Source organism: Anomaloglossus baeobatrachus, chromosome 7 (assembly GCF_048569485.1).
Source record: "Anomaloglossus baeobatrachus isolate aAnoBae1 chromosome 7, aAnoBae1.hap1, whole genome shotgun sequence".
Lineage (NCBI taxonomy): Eukaryota > Metazoa > Chordata > Amphibia > Anura > Aromobatidae > Anomaloglossus > Anomaloglossus baeobatrachus.
The window spans coordinates 289563115-289587456 of NC_134359.1; the positions used below are offsets into that span (position 1 = coordinate 289563115).

Here is a 24342-nt window from a genome sequence, read left to right on the forward strand (position 1 = left end):
GGACTCCAGCATCACAAATCCCAGCAGTACAGGGACAACTAAGGACCCAGCGGACCAGGGACAACTAAGGACTCCAGCATCACAAATCCCAGCAGTACAGGGACAACTAAGGACTCCTGCATCATAAATCCCAGCAGTACAGGGACAACTAAGGACCCAGCAGACCTGGGACAACTAAGTACTCCAGCATCACAAATCCCAGGAGTATAGGGACAACTAAGGACTCCAGCATCAATAATCCCAAAAGTACAGGGACAACTAAGGATCCAGTGGACCAGGGACAACTAAGGACTCCAGCATCATAAATCCCAGCAGTACAGGGACAACTAAGGACGCCAGCATCATAAATCCCGGCAGTACAGGGACAACTAAGGGCTCCAGCATCACAAATCCCAGCAGTACAGGGACAACTAAGGACTCCAGCATCATAAATCCCAGCGGTACAGGGACAACTAAGGACTCCAGCATCATAAATCCCAGCAGTACAGGGACAACTAAGGACTCCATCATCACAAATCCCAGAGGGACAGGGACAACTAAGGACCCAGCAGACCAGGGACAACTAAGGACTCCAGCATCATAAATCCCAGCAGTACAGGGACAACTAATTACTCCTGCATCATAAATCCCAGCAGTACAGGGACAACTAAGGACCCAGCGGACCTGGGACAACTAAGTACTCCAGCATCACAAATACCAAAAGTACAGGGACAACAAATGACTCCAGCATCACAAATCCCAGCAGTACAGGGACAACTAAGGATCCAGCGGACCAGGGACAACAAATGACTCCAGCATCACAAATCCCAGCAGTACAGGGACAACTAAGGATCCAGCGGACCAGGGACAACTAAGGACTCCAGCATCATAAATCCCAGCAGTACAGGGACAACTAAGGATCCAGCGGACCAGGGACAACTAAGGACTCCAGCATCATAAATCCCAGCAGTACAGGGACAACTAAGGATCCAGCGGACCAGGGACAACTAAGGACTCCAGCATCATAAATCCCAGCAGTACAGGGACAACTAAGGGCTCCAGCATCAAATCCCAGCAGTACAGGGATAACTAAGGGCTCCAGCATCACAAATCCCAGCAATACAGGGACAACTAAGGGCTCCAGCATCACAAATCCCAGCAGTACAGGGACAACTAAGGGCTCCAGCATCATAAATCCCAGCAGTACAGGGACAACTAAGGGCTCCAGCATCACAAATCCCAGCAGTACAGGGACAACTAAGGACTCCAGCAAACAGCGCCTCATACCTCAGCTTCCAGGAATGAGGGGGTCTGCGGTGAATTGCCGTTACAGACTTTCCGTAGAATAAAAGTCAGTGACAAAGAGAAGCCCATAACGTGCAGAAAAGAGGGAAACTGAATCCAGATGTCTGGCCGTCGGGGCTCGCTTTGATCTCGCTATTTCACTTCACCTCACGTTTTATTTTCCCCGCAATCTATAAGCGCCATTTATTTCAGGCTCCTCCGCGTCTAATAAATCTCCGGCTCTATATAATGGATACTTAAACGATTCCAGGTTTGGAATAAAAAGGGAAAAAAAAAAAGCAAGGTGAAAAATGGAGCGGTCACCCATAGCAACTGGACGGCTACTTTTGTTGCGGCGGTCGGGAATGCTGCAATTTCAAGCGTTTTCTGACCTCGCGGAATGCAAATTTTTCGTGTATGCATTTATGTAGAGCTCCGGCTTCCAACAGGATTAACTCTTTATGTGCAGGCATAGATGGCAGAAATTAAGAGAATGCTGAAAGGTGCTATCTAGCGCCTCCTACGTAAGCATCTGAAGGTAAGAGGCGCTACTGACAATGTCTGACGCCTCCGCTTGCCAGGACTTCTGCACGGCCCGCAGGTATATGGCATCTGTCCTATTAGAATGGGGTACATGCACGATACCTGCCAGGTGTGCAAAATATCTGACGTGGCAGATGGATGCCACATCAGCAGGAAAACCAAGGAGAAAGAAGATGCAAATTCATAAAGGGAAGCTCCATTTCTTGCCTTAGAATCCACAATTTTGTACAATTTATTTTAGGACATGAAAAAGAAGAGAATTTTCGCCACTAGAGGGAGCTCAGGAGCTTCCTGCAATCACCACTAGAGGGAGCTCAGGAGCTTCCTGCAGTAACCACTAGGGGGAGCTATGAAGCTTCCTGCAGTCACCACTAGGGGGAGCTATGAAGCTTCCTGCAGTCACCACTAGGGGGAGCTATGAAGCTTCCTGCAGTCACCACTAGGGGGAGCTATGAAGCTTCCTGCAGTCACCACTAGGGGGAGCTATGAAGCTTCCTGCAGTCACCACTAGGGGGAGCTATGAAGCTTCCTGCAGTCACCACTAGGGGGAGCTATGAAGCTTCCTGCAGTCACCACTAGGGGGAGCTATGAAGCTTCCTGTAGTCACCACTAGAAGGAGCTATGAAGCTTCCTGCAGTCACCACTAGGGGGAGCTATGAAGCTTCCTGCAGTCACCACTAGGGGGAGCTATGAAGCTTCCTGCAGTTACCAGTAGGATAAGCTTAGAAGCTTCCTAGAGTCACCACTAGGGGGAGTTCAGGAGCTCCCCGCAGTCACCACTAGGGGGAGTTCAGGAGCTCCCCGCAGTCACCACTAGGGGGAGTTCAGGAGCTTCCCGCAGTCACCACTAGGGGGAGCTCATGAGCTCCCCGCAGTCACCACTAGGGGGAGCTCAGGAGCTCCCCGCAGTCACCACTAGGGGGAGCTCAGGAGCTCCCCGCAGTCACCACTAGGGGGAGCTCAGGAGCTCCCCGCAGTCACCACTAGGGGGAGCTCAGGAGCTCCCCGCAGTCACCACTAGGGGGAGCTCAGGAGCTCCCCGCAGTCATCACTAGGGGGAGCTCAGGAGCTCCCCGCAGTCACCACTAGGGGGAGCTCAGGAGCTCCCCGCAGTCACCACTAGGGGGAGCTCAGGAGCTCCCCGCAGTCACCACTAGGGGGAGCTCAGGAGCTCCCCGCAGTCACCACTAGGGGGAGCTCAGGAGCTCCCCGCAGTCACCACTAGGGGGAGCTCAGGAGCTCCCCGCAGTCACCACTAGGGGGAGCTCAGGAGCTCCCCGCAGTCACCACTAGGGGGAGCTCAGGAGCTCATTGCAGTCACCACTAGGGGGAGCTCAGGAGCTCATTGCAGTAACCACTAGGGGGAGCTCAGGAGCTTCCTGCAGTTACCACTAGGGGGAGCTCAGGAGCTTCCTGCAGTCACCACTAGGGAGAGCTCAGGAGCTTCCTGCAGTCACCACTAGGGAGAGCTCAGGAGCTTCCTGCAGTCACCACTAGGGAGAGCTCAGGAGCTTCCTGCAGTCACCACTAGGGAGACCTCAGGAGCTTCCTGCAGTCACCACTAGGGGGAGCTCAGGAGCTTATGGCATACTGATAATAGAACTCAGTAATAACATAGCATACTCTGAGCTCCCCTAGTGGTGGCTGCAGGTAACAAGGATCGCAATATTCTTCTAAGCATGGGATTTGGAGCTCTTGATTAGAAAAAAAAGGAATTTTGACTATCTTGATACTTACATTAGGTGTAGTCCACATTGATACAATGCTCTACACTGAGCACTTACATCAAGGTTTCTACCCAAGTCTCCCAAAACAAGGATTCAGATGAAATCTCCATTGGAGGGGTTTAGTACAATGGAGTCTGTTTGGCGCCGTTCCTACGGTGTCCACATTTCTTTTTAGCGGAACACACTTGTGTGGTAGACTAAAGAGTCCATAAAACATAGGACACTTCCAGAAAAGAGGGCAGATTGAGTCACCTTGAGCTCTATCTTCCCCATTAAAGCATACAGCACTCCATAAATGAGAACCCAGCCTTAGACCTCACAGGTCAGAGGAGCTTGGACACAGCATTGCTCGTGCGTGGTTGAGCATACGCGGTGTTGCTCTTTATACGGTCAAGAGGATTGATTGATTGAGCGGTTATATGTTTCTGTTAGTCTCAGACTGTTCTGTACATAATATTCCTAATAATGGTCAGGCACTGAGTAGAAAAGGGGGCTTAAAGGGGACTTTTCACTAAATTTTAGCATTTAAACTAAGCACCTCCTGCAATTACAGCTTCTCCAAAAATTCCAGAACAGTTTTTCGTTTTCTTCTATGCCCATCCGTTCCAAAGTTATGCCTCTGGTAATAATGGTACAAATTTTCCCATCAACCAAGTAACAGCATGCTCACTTTTCTGTGGGCGTTTCCTTTTCCTCCTCTGGCCAATCAGAACACAACCACACCCACAAAGAGGCTCTGTGAGTTGAAGGGAAAATTTTCACCATTATTACCAGGGGCATAACTTTGGAACGGAAAGGAACAGAAGAAAAAGAAAAACTGTTCTAGAATCAGAGGAGCAGCACCAATTGAAGGAGGTACTCCGTTTAAATTAAAAAAATCTAGTGAAAGTTCCCCTTTAAGAACCCCCATTGATTGTAGGGGCCTCTACATGATCCCAGATTTATCTAATGTTGATATACAACACTAATCATTGTTTTTTATGGTGTCAGTATAATTCTATTTTTTTTTTTTTACAGGCAGCTGAAGATAAGACGGCGACACCGCGGTGACACCATGTACTGCGTGCGGCAAGCGATAGAGTTGGCAGGCGCTGGCGTAGTCTATTAGCTGGCAGAGCTGTGTGACACTGCCGCGCCTGCATCCTACCCTCCACAAAAAAGGGGAAAAAAAAAGAAAGCACCAGCTGCAGACGCCATTCGAAGACCACCGATCGGACGCCGGGTATCAGCCGCAAGGACGGCAACAGCACATCTGCCTGGCAACGGAGCCGACCCAAAAAAAAATAATAAAAATCTGTCGCCGGCGTGGTGCTATCTGATGAGAAGGCGGCCAGCGAGACAAAGCTGCTTTGTACGAGGCGAGCGTTCGGCTCTGCAGCAGAGCCCTCCTCATACCATCTACCCCCCGATGAGAGGCGCCGAACTCTATCAAATGATTCGGGAGCTCTCCGCGTCCCCTCCTAACGCTCCGCCGCCTGGCGACGTAGTGGAACGCGGACTGACGCCCGTCACCATAACATGAGCCCTAATATAACAAAAATCCTCCATTACGTCCTCCCATTGTGGTATTAAAGATCCTATTTATGTGATATCTGTTACCGTGGTGACAAACAACATGGCCGCCATTAGGGGTTGTCACCCTCCTTTATGCAGTAATGTGTGTTCATTTATGCTATATAGATTGGCTTTTTAGTTTTCTGGGAAAGCTGGGTGTCCATCACTGCCTGAGGTGTCATGGCGGCCATATTGATGGTCACTTAAAATGAGCTTAACAAGGACTGAAAGTTTCCCAATAAAGTAAATGTGTCCCCAGAAAACTATCTATTGTTTACATGAGGTATTTGTGTTTCATATACTTAAAAAATGTTTTTTATTATAATATATATATATATATATATATATATATATATATATATATAAAAAAAATAATCAGAAATATTGCAATGTTCACACAGGACCCACCATTCCCAATAGTTGATGTCACAGCTCCCCTCCTCGCCCTCCTGTACATTGACTGATGACACCTCTATATGCAGTAGATGACACAGGATCCATCATTCACAATAGCTGATGTCACAGCTCACCTCCTCCTCCTGTACAATGACTGATAACTCCTATATATGCAGTAGATGTGTAAAGCTGTGGAAAAAGAAGCGCAAATAGGGTATTACCCCAATACAATGGGGTGAGGGGGGGAGTGAATACTCACCAGATGGAGTTGTGCAAGTCACAACCCCTTCAACAGCATGTAAATAATCGATCCAGGCAGCAGCCACCCGACGGCAGATAACAGAGAATAGTAGAGATAGGTGATAATGCCGCGCCACAGATCACTCCTGGAACAGTAAGATTAACGTATCTTTATTGGCATAGGTCTACGCGTTTCAGGAGCACCGCGTAGACCTATGCCAATAAAGATACGTTAATCTTACTGTTCCAGGAGTGATCTGTGGCGCGGCATTATCACCTATCTCTACTATTCTCTGATATATGCAGTAGATAACACAGGATCTACCATTCACAATGGGTGATATCACAGCTTACCTCCTCCTCCTATACAAGGAGTGATTGCACCTCTTTATAAAGGAGATAATACAGGTTCCAACATTCACAATAGATGTCACAGCTCACCATCTCTTGTATAAGGGCTGATAATACTTCTATATACAGTAGATAACACAGTATCCTCCATTCACAATTGGTAATGTCACAGCTCACCTCCTCCTCCTGGACAATGACTGATATCAACTCTATATACAGTAGATGACACAGGATCCACCATTCACAATAGGTGATGTCACAGCTCACCTCCTTCTCTTGTACAATGACTGATATCAACTCTATATACAGTAGATGACACAGGATCCACCATTCACAATAGGTGATGTCACAGCTCACCTCCTTCTCTTGTACAATGACTGATAACCCCTCTATATACAGGAGAGAATACAGGATCCACCATTCACAATGGATTATATTACAGCTAACCTCCTCCTCCTGTAAAATGAAAGGTAACACCTCTAGGTACAGTAAATGACACAGGATCCACCATTCACAAAAGGTGATGGCACAGCTCACCTCCTCCTGTATATTGACTGATTACACCTTTATATACAAAAGAGAACACAGGAGCTATCATTCACAATAGATAATGACACAGCTCACCTCCTCCTCCTCTTGTACAGTAAGTGACTGATCAGACCTCTATATACAGTAGATAACAGAGGATCCACAAATCACAATAGGTGATATCACAGCTCACCTCCTTCTCTTGTACAATGACTGATAACACCTCTATATACAGTAGATGACACAGGATCCACCATTCACAATAGGTGATGTCACAGCTCACCTCCTCCCCTTGTACAATGACTAATAACCCCTCTATATACAGGAGAGAACACAGGATCAACCATTCACAATGGATTATATTACAGCTCACCTCCTCCTCCTGTAAAATGAAAGGTAACACCTCTAAGTACAGTAAATGACACAGGATCCACCATTCACAAAAGGTGATGGCACAGCTCACCTCCTCCTCCTGTATAATGACTGATTACACCTTTATATACAAAAGAGAACACAGGAGCTATCATTCACAATAGATAATGACACAGCTCACCTCCTCCTCCTCTTGTACAGTAAGTGACTGATCAGACCTCTATATACAGTAGATAACACAGGATCCACAAATCACAATGGGTGATATCACAGCTCACCTCCTCCTCCTGTACAATGATTGATAACACAGATAGATGTCACAGCTCACCTCCTCCCCTCCTGTACGCTGGCTTTAGCCTGGATTAGCCCATGCACAGATACTTCCATACAAACAAATAGGGTCTGGCTCAGTCTATTGCTGCTAATGTCCATGTGCACAACAGGAAGCAGGAGCCTAATACTGAGCCTAGTGTCCCAATGTGAAATTTGCAGGATTTCCCTTTTTTTGTAATATAGCGATATGGAAAATAAAAAAGTAAAATATATATATATATATATATATATATATATTATATATATATATATATATACAGTTGCAATCAATCCACACATTCTCTACAGGGCAATTGGTAAAGTAACGGGGTCTCTCCCTCCAGAGATATTAGGTGGGACAGAACAATATGGCCGGCCATCAAGTTCCAGATGGAAAGTCTCTCACAGTATATAATGTGTCCAGGTTCTTGTTCAGCAGAGTGTGAACTATTGCTTTCTGTTATCAATCACTTCTGCAAATGCCATCTAAAAGTGACTGACGGCAAAGCGCTTCAGCGGTCCCACAGACAGTATGTGAGTGGGGGGAACAAAGACCCCACGTCCTAGATTTATTTCTGACATGTCAGGCTATGTTCACACCTCATGTTTAGCCCTGTGGGGTCTCATCCTGGGGGCCCATCACATAGCGGTATGATTCATCGCTAGAGTTGAGCGGACCGGTCATAATCCGGGTCCGGCGGATCCAGATCGGGTTGCCGCCGAAGTTCGGATCCGATCCGGAATCTGCGGCCATATAAATCAATGGGGAACAAGAGAGAGAGAGAGCGAGAGAAAAAAAGAAAAAAAGAAAACGGATCCGGATCGTGCACCCCGGATCCCGGGTACTGGTCGGACTCGGATCGGAACCTCGAACCGTGCGGATCCGGATTTTTCAGATCCGGGTCCGCTCAACACTATTCATCGCCCATTCAGTTGCGAAAGCCCCCTGCAAAGACTTACAGATCATAGCGGATGGTGCCCATCAAGTGCGTGGGCCCACCGAGACTTGCCCCACCCCAGAGAGCAATGCCACCCCTACTGTCTGAGAAAGGAGGATAGAGGGCAATAACCCATGGGCCTGAGATGTTACCCTGCCATAGACCAGCAGGGGGCGACACTGTGAGGATCTCTCTGCTCCATATCCGCCACTGCGGCAATAACACGTCTACACGGCTGTATCATAAGATTTCCTGGGGCCGCTAACACCCCCCAAATCAGACAGGGGTTAATCCAGGTGAATCTCTCGGTGTGCGGTTACATCCGCTGAGTTTTGTGGTGAGAATCATGGATTTCACTGCCCTGGAACTCCCGAGGACACGATTTTAAGCCGCAGCCCTACTGTGCCTGACTCTGATTACCACGAACATGCAAACTATTTAACCCCTCAAAATCTACCGCTATACTGTGGATACTTCAAGCAATGGACATACTGTATTATTAAAAAGAATATATATTTTATCTCAGTTATATTCTTGTACATTGGAGCAGTATTATAGTAGTTATACTCTTGTACATAGGAGCAGTATTATAGTAGTTATATTCTTGTATATAGGGGGCAGTATTATAGTAGTTATATTCATGTACATGGGGGCAGTATTATAGTAGTTATATTCATGTACATGGGGGCAGTATTATAGTAGTTATATTCTTGTACATGGGGGCAGTATTATAGTAGTTATATTCCTGTACATAGGGGCAGTATTATAGTAGTTATATTCCTGTACATAGGGGCCGTATTATAATAGTTATATTCATGTACATGGGGGCAGTAGTATAGTAGTTATATTCTTGTACATAGGGGGCAGTATTATAGTAGTTATATTCCTGTACATAGGGAGGGGCAGTATTATAGTAGTTATATTCCTGTACATAGGGGGCAGTATTATAGCAGTTATATTCCTGTACATAGGGGCAGTATTATAGAAGTTATATTCTTGTACATAGGGGGCAGTATTATAGTAGTTATATTCTTGTACATAGGGTGGTATTATAGTAGTAATCTTCTACATAAAGGCAGTATTATAGTAGTTATATTCTTGTACATAGGGGGCAGTATTATAGCAGTTATATTCCTGTACATAGGGGCAGTATTATAGAAGTTATATTCTTGTACATAGGGGGCAGTATTATAGTAGTTATATTCTTGTACATAGGGTGGTATTATAGTAGTAATCTTCTACATAGAGGCAGTATTATAGTAGTCATATTCTTGTACATAGGGGGCAGTATTATAGTAGTTATATTCTTGTACATAGGGGGCAGTATTATAGTAGTTATAGTCTTATACATAGGGGGCAGTAATATAGTAGTTATATTCTTGTACATAGGGTGGTATTATAGTAGTAATCTTCTACATAGAGGCAGTATTATAGTAGTTATATTCTTGTACATAGGGGGCAGTATTATAGTAGTTATATTCTTGTACATAGGGGGCAGTATTATAGTAGTTATAGTCTTATACATAGGGGGCAGTATTATAGCAGTTATATTCTTGTATATATGGGCAGTTTTATACTATAGGCAGTGTTATAGCATTTTTAATAATACCTCTACCAGGTATCTTAGGAACAATAACTGTTTTGGCTCTTTAAGAGGAAACTGGAAACCGTTGTTCACTCCCTCAGCAGAAGATCATGCAATCTAAAAAATATGTCTTTAGCCGCTACCCGGAGCCGTTTCTAATATTATACCTCCTTCCAGTTTCCTCTGTACAGACTTATGTCATTTATTTTCTGCAACGTGCAAAGCTCCAGACTGCAAAACCGCAGAACAACTGCGCTGCTGACCCAGCTGTACCCTCTCAGGAGGTTACAGACCGGGGCCATTCGGCCTCCCCAGACTGTTGCCTGTTAATGCCTCGTGTTCCACTGATCTAATCCCCAAAACAATTACGCTGTCTGAGAATGTGAAAGTCTCTAGAGCGATGGCGAATTGTAGGGCGCCAGCCATGGAGGGGTTAACAGCTTTGTGAACAGAGATATATATATATATATATATATATATACACACATACATGCATACATATATACACACACACTAATATATATATATATATATATATATATATATATATATATATATATATATATATATATATATATCACATATACACATGTATATACATATATATATATATATATATAATATAATATAATATAATATATAATATATATATATATATTTTTTCTCCTTCTAGATATTTCCATCTGCGTTAAGGCACTCGGCCCTCTCAATTAAAACCGCCAAGGATAAAAAAAAAAAGCCCGCTTAGTGTTACTGAGAGATTCCAGTATAGATTTCCTTCGCTCGCCTCAAGGGAATAATAAAAGCCGTCTAGTTCTTTTATCAAAGCCTCCTCACTCCTCTCTCTCAGGGGGGAGAAGACTGGCTGAGAGTGGATCGTACAACCGACAGCTGCTCACATAAAATAGACCGATAGAGAGCGGCCGGCGGGACAGAGGACGAAACTGGACCACAATCTGTCCCGGGGAGTAACGGGTTAAATAACACCATGGTTTACAGTAACCGAGTCCGCCATTTACACCGGTTACTAGTTATGAGGGCGGTAAGCGGCTGCCGGACACCAGGCTTATCGTAGGGTAGCGGTATTTTAATAGGGAGTGCAGGTGTAGCGGTTGTTTGTAGGCCCCAGGGGTACCTATAGGCCCCTCAGACACCAATATTATGAATGGCGCATGGTCGGTAAGGGCCCACTCACACATCTTACACTGGGGCCTATTAGGCCATAAGTGTAGAGCCGAGCCCCGAAAGTTGGAGAAAGGGGGTCCTACAAATCCCGGGAACTAAAATGGTTGCTAGGAGCCACCTCTCCCTACTGAATTCAACGAGTTCTGGCTGTGGACGGCCATTTTGAATTAGCAAACAACGGTTCTAAGAGCCACCTCCTCCTAATATGCGAGAGGAGAGTAATGGCGTATGTAAACATCCATGTGTCAGGGGCCAAGCACGGACCGGTCATGGGTCTCCTGCCCTGAACTAGAGCGCTTTATAGGGGGCTGTCAATATTGGGTCAGGAGACCCGCGGACAATCTGTGCACCACATCGACACACGGATGTGTGAATGACGACTTAAGAGGATGCCATTAATTAACCTCCCATAGCCAGAAACCGACGGGAGATTATCGCCCATAGCAACCAGATTCTAGATATTTTTTTTCCAGAAATGGGATATAAGTGATCTAATTGGCTGCGAAGGGAAACACTTTTCTAGTCAATTGATCACAAATGATCATAGAACATGAAAGAGGGCATCCGATTGGTTGTCAGGTAAAACTCCTTCGATTCGGCCTAGTGGTAAACATCAGCTCCATCTTGTCTTGAAGTGAATGGTATTTTAGGGACTGTACAAACAAACTATTACTTTTTCCCAGAAACAGAGTCACATCTGTCCATGGACAGTATCTGCTATTGCCCCTTGGAGTGATTGGCCTTGTACATAGAAGCAGCATTATAGTAGTTACAGTGGGTGCAGAAAGTATTCACACCCCTTTAAATTTTTCACTCTTTGTTTCATTGAAGCCATTTGGTAAATTCAAAAAAAGTTAATTTTTTCCTCATTAATGTACACTCTGCCCCCATCCCCCATCCTGACAGAAAAAAATACAGAAATGTAGAAATTTTTGCAAATTTATTAAACAAGAAAAACTGAAATATCACATGGTCATAAGTATTCAGCCCCTTTTCTCAGACACTCATATGTAAGTCACAGGCTGTCCATTTCCTTGTGATCCTCCTTGAGATGGTTCTCCTCCTTCATTGGAGTCCAGCTGTGTGTAATTAAACTGATAGGACGTGATTTGGAAAGGCGCACACCTGTCTATATAAGACCTCACAGCTCACAGTGCATGTCACACCAAATGATGATCATGAGGTCAAAGGAACTGCCCGAGGAGCTCAGAGACAGAATTGTGGCAAGGCACAGATCTGGCCAAGGTTACAAAAGAATTTCTGCAGTACTCAAGGTTCCTAAGAGCACAGTGGCCTCCATAATCCTTAAATGCACGAAGTTTGGGACCACCAGAACTCTTCCTAGACCTGGCTGTCCAGCCAAACTGAGGAATGGTGGGAGAAGAGCCTTGGTGAGAGAAGAACCCCAAGATCACTGTTGCTGAGCTCCAGAGATGCAGTAGGGAGATAGGTGACTTTGTCGAACTTTCTCCTATCACTGCAGCCTCCACCAGTCGGGCCTTTATGGCAGAGTGGCCCGACGGAAGCCTCTCCTCAGTGCAAGACATATGAAAGCCCACAAAAAAAACAAACACATGAAGGACTCCCAGACAACGAGAAATAACATTCTCTGGTCTGATAAGACAAAGATAGAACTTTTTGGTGATAATTCTAAGCGGTATGTGTGGTGAAAACCAGGCACTGCTCATCACCTTCCCAATACAATCCCCACAGTGAAGCATGGTGGTGGCAGCATCATGCTACGGGGGCAGGGACAGGACGACTGGTTACAATTGAAGGAAAAATGAATGCAGCCAAATACAGAGATATCCTGGAGGAAAACCTCTTCCTGAGTGCTCTGGACCTCAGACTTGGCTGAAGGTTCACCTTCCAACAAGACAATGACCCTAAGCACACAGCTAAAATAACAAAGGAGCGGCTTCAGAACAACTCTGTGACCATTCTTGACCGGTCCAGCCAAAGCCCTGACCTAAACCCAATTGAGCATCTCTGGAGAGACCCGAAAATGGCGTCCACCAACGTTCACCATCCAACCTGACGGAACTGGAGAGGATCTGCAAGAAGAATGGCCGAGGATCCCCGAATCCAGGATCCCAAGAAGACTCATGACTGTACTAGCTCAAAAGGGAGGGTGCAAATACTTAATACTGAGCAAAGGGGCTGAATATTTATCACCATGGGATATTTCAGTTTTTCTTGTTTAATAAATTTGCAAAAATTTCTACATTTATGTTTTTTTCTGACAAGATGGAGGATGGGGCAGAGTGTACATTAATGAGAAAAAAAATAATGAACCAAATGGCTGCAATGAAACAAAGAGTGAAAAATTTTAAGGGGTCTGAATACTTTCCCACTGTGTATTCTTGTAGCAGTATTATAGTCAGGGCTGCCACCAGGAATATCAGGGCTCCATACGGCCAAAATTTTCGGGCCCACTTGAGATTCTGATCCAGGTTCACCTCCACCCCTTGGACCGTCCACAGTCCCACCGCCCACTCTTGGAAATACCCCACTTCTGCACCACGTCCTCACCAATCGCATTAACAGTTCCCATTGAACACCATATCACATACGTAGCCATCAGCTTTAGAGATAAGACTCTTTTGGTATTTTTTTAGGTATACTTTTATTTATTTTTCGTTAAGGGACTGTGTCACATAGGTTTGGTTTTTAATTACTATAATGGATTGTGATATTTTGTATAATCTGTATTTCTGATTACAGATTATTGTATTTGTTTTCTGTACATTTATGTAAGCTGTGTCTTGCCAACTTGGTGATATGATCATACGCACGTATACAATATATATCACAAGACATTATAGGGGACTATGTCCTTGGGAGAGTTTTCTATACATGTTCTCATGTTTAGTGACATGCAGATGTCATAGTGCAGGAAGGGGGAAGAGGAGAGCTGTGACACTACCTACTGTGAGTGGACAGGTCAGTGAGCTGGTGCACGATCCTCATCATTTTCAGACCCTCAATTCCTACATAAAATGTGCCGCACAGGCCCGGGGCACACCGGCAGCTTAGGAACAGAGGGCAGACCAGCAGCGTCTGATGTCACTGCCAGCCCCTCTCCTGAGGCCAGATCATTTAAGTGACTGGGGCCAATCCTATGGGCACTGTTGCAAAGTTTGCCCCCTCCCCACCACATGTTGATCAGATGTATGGGCTCTTGTAGCATTCTAAATCCCATAAAGACAAGTTGCCCCCCTCCCATTTCATTATGTAGTAATATCCCCCATCCTGGTATATATGTCCTCATCCTGGTATATATGTCCCGATCCTGGTATGTGTGTCCCCATCCTGGGTCCATCCTGGTTAATAAGTCCCTATCCTGGTAGGTTTGTCCTCATCCTGGTAGGTTTGTCCTCATCCTGGTAGGTTTGTCCTCATCCTGGTAGGTTTGTCCTCATCCTGGTAGGTTTGTCCTCATCCTGGTAGGTTTGTCCTCATCCTGGTAGGTTTGTCCTCATCCTGGTAGGTTTGTCCTCATCCTGGAATACATGGTCCCCATCTTGGTATATATGGTCCTCATCCTGGGCACAGCTTAGTAGATATGGTCCTAAAATACCAGGATATGCAGAGGATGAGGACCATATATACTAGAATGAGCCCAGGATATCGTGCTCATTCTCGGCCCCAACCTGGTATGCATGTCCCCCATTCTGGGTCCCATCCTGGTATACATGTCCCCCATTCTGGGTCCCATCCTGGTATACATGTCCCCCATTCTGGGTCCCATCCTGGTATATATGTCCTCATCCTGGTATATATGTGCTCATCCCGGGCCCATCCTGGTATATATGTCCCCATACTAGTATATTTATGCTCATCCTGGTATATGACCCCTATCCTAGTATGTATGTCCTCATCCTGGTATGCATGGTCCTCATCCTGGCCTCCATCCTGGTATAAATTGCCTTCATTCTGATATGTATGTCTCCCCATCCTGGTATACATGTCCTCATCCTTGGCCTATACAGGAATATATGTCTCCATCCTGGTATATATATGCTCATCCTGGTTCTATCTTGATATGCCCCCTATCCTGGTATACGTATCCTCATCCTGGTATATATGTCCTCATCCTGGGCTCCTTCCTGGTATATATGGTCCTCATTCTGATATGTATGTCTCCCCATCCGAATATATATATGTCCCCATCCTGGTATACATGTCCCCATCCTGGGTGCCATCCTGGTATATATGTCCTCATCCTAGGCCCCATTCTGGTATATATGTCCCCATCCTGGTATAAATGTGAGAAGCAAAGTGGCTCAGTGGTTAGCACTGCACTCTTGCAGCGCTGGGTTCCTGGGTTCAAATCCCACCAAGGTCAACATCTGCAAGGAGTTTGTATGTTCTCCCCGTGTTTGCGTGGGTTTCCTCTGGAGTCTCCGTTTTCCTCACACACTGCAAAGACATACTGATAGGGAATTTAGATTGCGAGCCCCAATGGATACAGTTTTTCTGGTGTACGTAAAGTGCTGTGGAATTAATGGTGCTATATAAGTGAATAATAATAGTAGCATGTCCCCTCCTTGGCCAATCCTAGCATATATGTGCTCATCCTGGGCCTATCCTGGTATATATGTCCCCTTCCTGGTATATATAGTCCTTGTTCTGTCTCTCTCCTCACCTTCCCTCAGCTCCCACGTCTCCTCTGTAGCCAGCGTGCAATGACTGGCAGCTGACATTGTAGTGTGTGGCATCGCGCATGACATCATTGTCATGCGCTGCCTCCAGTCACAACAACACCACAGACGTCAGCTGCCAGCCACCGCTTGGCCGGCAGTGTGTATAGCAGCACAGGGGCCTGACTGGTCTCTGTGCCCCAATGCATATAAGCTGGGTGTGCACCCTCAGACGTACATCCAGCTAAAGTAGGGGTTGGGGTCAGCAGTCCCTCTGACCCTATGCACTAGGAATAACAGTAATTCCCTGTTGGAGGCCCTGAATATAGTAGTTATATTCTTGTACATAGGGGCAGTATTATAGTAGTTATATTCTCGTACATAGGGGCTGTATTATAGTAGTTATATTCTTGTACATAGGGGGCAGTATTATAGTAGTTATATTCTTGTATATAGGGGGCAGTATTATAGTAGTTATATTCTTGTACATAGGGTGCGGTATTATAGTAGTTATATTCTTGTACATAGGGGGCAGTATTATAGTAGTTGTATTCTTGTACATAGGGGCAGTATTATAGTAGTTGTATTCTTGTACATAGGGGGCAGTATTATAGTAGTTGTATTCTTGTACATAGGAACAGTATTATAGTAGTTATTGTATATAGGAGCAGTATTATAGTAGTTATATTCTTGTACATAGGGGGCAGTATTATAGTAGTTATATTCTTGTACATAGGGGGCAGTATTATAGTAGTTATATTCTTGTACATAGGGGCAGTATTATAGTAGTTATATTCTTGTACATAGGGGCAGTATTATAGTAGTTATATTCTTGTACATAGGGGGCAGTATTATAGTAGTTATATTCTTGTACATAGGGGGCAGTATTATAGTAGTTATATTCTTGTACATAGGAGCAGTATTATAGTAGTTATATTCTTGTACATAGGAGCAGTATTATAGTAGTTATATTCTTGTACATAGGAGCAGTATTATAGTAGTTATATTCTTGTACATAGGGGCAGTATTATAGTAGTTATATTCTTGTACATAGGGGCAGTATTATAGTAGTTATATTCTTGTACATAGGGGGCAGTATTATAGTAGTGATATTCTTGTACATAGGGGCAGTATTATAGTAGTTATATTCTTGTACATAGGGGCAGTATTATAGTAGTTATATTCTTGTACATAGGGGCAGTATTATAGTAGTTATATTCTTGTACATAGGGGCAGTATTATAGTAGTTATATTCTTGTACATAGGGGGCAGTATTATAGTAGTTATATTCTTGTACATAGGGGCAGTATTATAGTAGTTATATTCTTGTACATAGGGGCAGTATTATAGTAGTTATATTCTTGTACATAGGAGCAGTATTATAGTAGTTATATTCTTGTACATAGGAGCAGTATTATAGTAGTTATATTCTTGTACATAGGGGCAGTATTATAGTAGTTATATTCTTGTACATAGGGGCAGTATTATAGTAGTTATATTCTTGTACATAGGGGGCAGTATTATAGTAGTGATATTCTTGTACATAGGGGCAGTATTATAGTAGTTATATTCTTGTACATAGGGGGCAGTATTATAGTAGTTATATTCTTGTACATAGGGGCAGTATTATAGTAGTTATCTTCTTGTACATAGGGGGCAGTATTATAGTAGTTATATTCTTGTACATAGGGGCAGTATTATAGTAGTTATATTCTTGTACATAGAAGCAGTATTATAGTAGTTATATTCTTGTACATAGGGTCAGTATTATAGTAGTTATATTCTTGTACATAGGAGCAGTATTATAGTAGTTATATTCTTGTACATAGGAGCAGTATTATAGTAGTTATATTCTTGTACATAGGGGCAGTATTATAGTAGTTATATTCTTGTACATAGGGGCAGTATTATAGTAGTTATATTCTTGTACATAGGGGGCAGTATTATAGTAGTTATATTCTTGTACATAGGAGCAGTATTATAGTATTTATATTCTTGTACATAGGGGGCAGTATTATAGTAGTTATATTCTTGTATATAGGGGCAGTATTATAGACAATAGTGATTATCCCAGCTCTTGATTGCTTTTAGAGTCTATGTGTTTCACTCATACTCTACACAGTTATGATGAGCGACTTAGTATTACTGTTAGAGTCTAAGAAATCCGTGGGAGTATTGGGCTACTACTCCTTCATTCCGCCATGCTTTACACTGCAGCTCTGCTTATGCGCAGAACTCCTGAAAGGCCTTCATCCAGTATAAACTTCTATTTATGTTTATCGGCGTTTCCCTTTAATAAATGTATGATTCTCAGTCACTGTGAATACTTCCATTCCCTATTTGTCCTGTAATTCCATACAGTGAGGCAGCCAGAAATACACACAACGTAGGCATCGTCCCCATGGGTGAAGCTGTCTCTGACGGGCACAGCAAATTAGGTCATTAGCCGAGCTCCCCAGGCATCTCCACACCGCACTGTAATACATATATATATACACCAAGGTACAGGTACAGACGCCCACCTGCTCCTGTCGCACCTGCCTCCTTGTTCCCTCGGGGGTCACCCCAAATTCAGGTCACAAATCTGTAAACGTTAGCAAATCCCCCATCCTGAGGCTGCAAGATGCATTACAGCAATATAAAATAGCCGGAATAAATGGAGCGCTGGCCCTTTAAATATTATTGGTTTCTGTAATTAGGCCTTCAGTAATGAGGGGTGCAAAAAAATACAAAAATCAGGCAAAAGTGAAATTCAAGACTAAAATCCCAAATCAGAGGAAGCTGAGATACGGGGTCTGGGTGCACGGTCCTCACACTGGAGAGGTGACGGTCACAGTCCCCAAAAACATAAAAAGGAAGAAATCAATGGTCAAACCCCCCCTACCGAATGGAATGACCCTGACAAACAGCATCCAGTATCTCAGCTTCCTGGTATTGCTATATCAATATGTGATGGGCGTGGGGCACCTAAATTAGGGGTGGGTGGCAACGTCAAAGTGTCATCATGACTTTTATAGGACTACAGTGCCCATTAATCGATGCCAGCTTCCCAGTGGCAGCCTGTATCTCAGCTCCCTGTATCTCAGCAGCCTGTATCTCAGCTCCCTGCATGACATAACCAACCAGACAGGGGGAATCCATCATTAGTGACATCTGAGGTCAGAGCAATCTGGCCAGGATCCTGGGCACTGGCAGACAGCCTGGCACCCTGAGACAGGCACAGGGCTGGAGCACAGCACAGCACAGCACTCTACCCTGCCCCCAGAGCAGCACTCACCTCCCAGCAGCACTCGGATCCTCTCCCCTGGGTGTGTAGGCTGCAGACACCTCCCAGGCCATGTATGTCCCACCAGGCAGAGGAGTGGAGGCAGCTGGCAGTGCCAGGCTCTCAGGTGAGGGCAGTGCCAGGCTGCAGACTGGAGATCCTGCGCCTCCAGCTCCTGTACAAAGGCTTCCGGAGGAGGCTGCAAGGAACAGAAGGGGGAGCCAGGCAGCTGTGCGTGCCCACACTGCCCCCTGCTGGACGAGCCGCGCCATGCGCCACCACCTCCCACATTACCCTCCGCAGCCACAGCAGAGCCACTGCAAGGCCCAGCATGCCATGCTGTATGTATCACACAGGCTTAGATACACAAAGAATATTACATTATAAGCTTAGCTACACAGGTATCATTACACATACAGGCTTAGATACACAAAGAATATTACATTATAAGCTTAGGTACACAGGTGTCATTACACATATAGGCTTAGATACACAAAGAATATTACATTATAAGCTTAGGTACACAGGTGTCATTACACATATAGGCTTAGATACACAAAGAATATTACATTATAAGCTTAGGTACACAGGTATCATTACACATACAGGCTTAGATACACAAATAATATTACATTATAAGCTTAGATACACAGGTATCATTACACATACAGGCTTAGATACACAAATACAATATTACATTATAAGCTTAGATACACAGGTATCATTACACATACAGGCTTAGATACATAAAGAATATTACATTATAAGCTTAGGTACACAGGTAATATCACACATATAGGCTTAGATACACAAATAATATTACATTATAAGCTTAGGTACACAGGTGTCATTACACATATAGGCTTAGATACACAAATACAATATTACATTATAAGCTTAGGTACATAGTGTATCTAATCCTACATGTCTGATACTACCTCAATGACAATATTACATTATAGGCTTAGGTACATAGTGTATCTAATCCTACATGTCTGATACTACCTCAATGACAATATTACATTATAGGCTTAGGTACACTGTGTATCTAATCCTACATGTGTGATACTACCTCAATGACAATATTACATTACAGGCTTAGGTACACTATGTATCTAATCCTACTTGTGTAATACTACCTCAATGACAATATTACATTATAGGCTTAGGTACACTGTGTATCTAATCCTACATGTGTGATACTACCTCAAAGACAATATTACATTGTAGGCTTAGGTACACTGTGTATCTAATCCTACATGTGTGATACTACCTCAAAGACAATATTACATTGTAGGCTTAGGTATACAGGTAGTATCACAGATAGATACACAAAATCAATAATACATTATAGCCTTAGGTACACAAGTACTATCACACATGTAGGCTTAGATACACAAAGACAATATTACATTATAGGCTTAGGTACACACTGCGTAATATTGTCTTTGAGTATCTAGGCCTATATCTGTGATACTAATTGTGTATCTAAACCTACAATATAATATTGTCTTTGAGGTAGTATCAAACATGTAGGTTTAGATACACAAAGACAATATTACATTATAGGCTTAGGTACACTGTGTATCTAAGCCTACATGTGTGATACTATCTCAAAGACAGTATTATATTATAGGTTTAGATATACAGGTAGTATCACAGATATAGGCTTAGATACACAAAGACAATATTACACAGTGTGCACCTTAATCTATAATGTAATATTGTCTTTGAGGTAGGAACACACACAGAGCCTTAGATACACAAAGACAGTATAACATGATTGTCATAGGTACACAGGTAGTATCACACATTTAGGCTTAGATACACAAAGGCAATATTTTATTATAGGCTTAGGTACACATTGTATCTAAGCCTACATGTATGATACTACCTCAATGTACGTAAGACAATCATGTTATATTGTCTTTGTGTATCTAAGCTACATGTGTGATACTACCTCAAAGACAAGATTAAATTATAGGCTTAGGTACACAGGTAGCATCACACATATAGGCTTAGCTACACAAAGACAATATTATATCATAGGCTTAGGTACACTGTGTATCTAAGCCTACATGTATGATACTACCTCAAAGACAATATTACATTATAGGCTTAGCTACACAGAGGTGGCATCTCACATGTAGACGTAGACTTAAATACAAAGAAACAACATCAGCTTTGATACATTACTGCGATATCACACAAGATAATAATAGGCTTAGATACAACTGTGGCATCCACTTATTTATAGTAATATAACACTACTTTTAGGGTTACTGCAGCCGTCACCTTTTGGCTGTCACTTTTTAGGGTGCTGTGGCCATCACATTTTTGGGTGCTGTGGCTATTACTTTTTTAGGGTGCTGTGGCCATTACATTTTAGGGTGCTGTGGCCATCACATTTTTAGGGTGCTGTGGCCATCACATTTTTAGGGTGCTGTGGCCATCACATTTTAGGGTGCTGTGGCCATTACTTTTTTAGGGTGCTGTGGCCATCACATTTTAGGGTGCTGTGGCCATTACTTTTTTAGGGTGCTGTGGCCATTACTTTTTTAGGGTGCTGTGGGCATTACTTTTTTAGGGTGCTGTGGCCATTACTTTTTTAGGGTGCTGTGGCCATCACATTTTAGGGTGCTGTGGCCATCACATTTTAGGGTGCTGTGGGCATTACTTTTTTAGGGTGCTGTGGGCATTACTTTTTTAGGGTGCTGTGGGCATTACTTTTTTAGGGTGCTGTGGCCATTACTTTTTTAGGGTGCTGTGGCCATCACATTTTAGGGTGCTGTGGCCATCACATTTTAGGGTGCTGTGGCCATCACATTTTAGGGTGCTGTGGCCATCACATTTTAGGGTGCAGTAGCCATCACTTTTGTATGGTGCAGTGATTGTCACTTTTTTCAGGGCACAGTGCCTGAAAAGGCCTCATTCTGTTTCTGTTATTTGCTGCCATCTAGTGGCCACAAGTAGAATTACACAGCAGTACATATACATATATAATAAATGCAGCACCTCTCCATTTGTTGTGGGACTACAATGTTTACCATTCCCTGACATAGGATGTCAAGGCATGCTGGGAGTTGTAGTTCCACAACAACTGGAGTACTAAACTCACCCAACAGAATGACACTGGTGGTACCACGACAAAATGTGAATGGATATATATAATCTGTGTCCCCGTAGAGCCCATTGGTGCCTCCATGCTCTATGTTTTGTATGGTACAGCATTTTTAAAGGGAGTGTTCACACTATGCACCTTCTTTGGATTGGAGGACCCCAATTATTGTTTGAATGTGTCCTAAGATGGCGAACGAAAGAGTGTTATCTAAAACAAATACACACTTTAAAGTGTAATACCCCCTTGGATCCCAAAATAATACCGAAAATGTATAAAACCAAGTGCCCTTGAGTCCCAGTGGGACCCTTTTTGCTTTCATTTTTTCCTCTTCTTCTTTTAAGAACCTTTTTTATTTTTATTTTTCCCTTAACATACAGTATGTTTAAAAAAAATAATAATTTTTCATTGTTTATTTTTTTATATTTTTTTTTTTATTATTTCTCCCTAGCTGACATGTACTGTAATCTGGCGCTGCAAAATATACAAACATGGCCGACACCGGAGGCTGCCATGACTATGCTGGGGGAATTGGGAGTGGGTTGATGATCACAGGAAGGGACCCCGCCTCTTGTCATGATTGACAGAGGCATCTGAGGGGTTAAACTGGTGCTTTTGGAATGTGCAGTTAGATTTGGGTGATAACAGAGAGTAATAGAAGAAGGGTCTTGCATCCGCGCCAAGGACTCGATGGATTCAGAAGGAGATTAATGCTTCTTTAATAACATGCACAGGTCGACGCGTTTCAGGAGTCACAGCTCCCTTCATCAGGACAACAGGCAAAAGGAACATCAAAGAGAGATTTGATGTTCCTTTTGCCTGTTGTCCTGATGAAGGGAGCTGTGACTCCTGAAACGCGTCGACCTGTGCATGTTATTAAAGAAGCATTAATCTCCTTCTGAATCCATCGAGTCCTTGGCGCGGATGTAAGACCCTTCTTCTATTATTCTCTGTTATCTGCCATCTCTTGGGGCTGCTGCCTGGCCCCGGATTCCTATATGCCTGCATAGTAGTTGTGACTGTCACAACCATTATAGGTGAGTGTGATTCATTATTTCACCCCTTTTCCCCACTGGAATAAGACCCTATTGCGCTTTTTCTTCCACAGTTCGTATTCAGTTAGATTTGGGTGACACCTGTACAAAACAGCCGGCACCCCTGTTGCAAGGAGCAAGATGGGTGGCAGATGATGGACTGATTGGGCCACCCTGGTGCTGACCCTGCAGACCCTGATTGATCAGATCGTTAACGCTATATCGGGAAATGTATCTATGCTTCATCCGGAGATTGACCCGGTACATTTTAAGGTCACAAAAGTTCAATTTAACTTTTTTTACGTCATCCGCAACGAGATCGGTCTGTTTTTAGCAAGTGTTTTGTTTTATGACCTTTCTGTGCTGGAGAAGGAGCCGCAGCCGGTGCTGCCATGATGTCACCAGCCTATATATAGCAGGTAACACTCAGCGCTTAATGGCCTGATATGAGCCGCAGGGAGGGGGCTGCGGACGCGGGGAAGGAACATTACAGCCTGGAAATGGGAAGGATTTGGTTCTCCGCGGACCGGGCAATGACTTATTGAGCGCGGCTGGGTGGGACCAATGCGGCCATTCGTCAGGGTGTGATGTCAGACCGGTGACCTCACGCACAAGTCTCACAGCCTATTCTATAGGGGTCAAAAACAAACCTCAAGAATACAGAGAATGTACTTACTGTTCCCAATGAATCTTTTATTTACTGCGACAATTTTGAAATTTCTATTTATTACTTTTTAAAAAAAAACTTTCCAAACTTTTTTCAAACTTTCTTTTAAAGTTGAGGCATTGTGACGCTGTACAAAGGGCTGGTAAGATGTAGTACAGCGTACTCCCCACTAGGTGGCAGCAGAGTAGTGAAGGAGAGTCAAAGTAACACTGTAACAGATGGGAGGCTGAAGAACAGCAGAGTAACTTCAGCAGGCAGTTCACAGGCGAACCACCAGGGGGCAATAGAGTAGTCAAGCAGTCAGGGTCTGGCAGGGAAGTCAAGTTGACGCAGAGGGAAGATCAGGTCAGAAAACAGAACCGAGGTCGGATGCAGGGAGATCAGGTATGCAGAGGGGAACACAAAGGGTACAGGATATAGAAGAGAAGACGGGAGGGTGAGGAGGCACAAACACTGGAAGAGGATGAACCGGGATGGGTAAACGACAGACAGGAGCGGGAAGTCAGGGACTGGGACAGACGGATGAACGGGGGAGTGTACAGGTCAGGGCATGGTAACAAGGAGTCAGATCAAACAGGAAATCTCACCAGAGCCAGTCACAGGCTGCAGAGCAAAACTATA

General features: G+C 44.0%; 1 protein-coding gene across 2 annotated transcripts in view; it reads right to left on the minus strand.

The window, feature by feature from the left end:
- RAI1 (retinoic acid induced 1) overlaps positions 1-19092 on the minus strand; it is a 145122-nt gene extending 126030 nt beyond the window's left edge. For both annotated transcript variants that reach the window (XM_075318380.1, XM_075318379.1), the window contains exon 1: positions 18915-19092. The gene's annotated coding sequence lies outside the window, so the exon portion shown is untranslated. The remainder of the gene's footprint in view (positions 1-18914) is intronic.
- Between the last annotated feature and the right edge of the window lie 5250 nt (positions 19093-24342).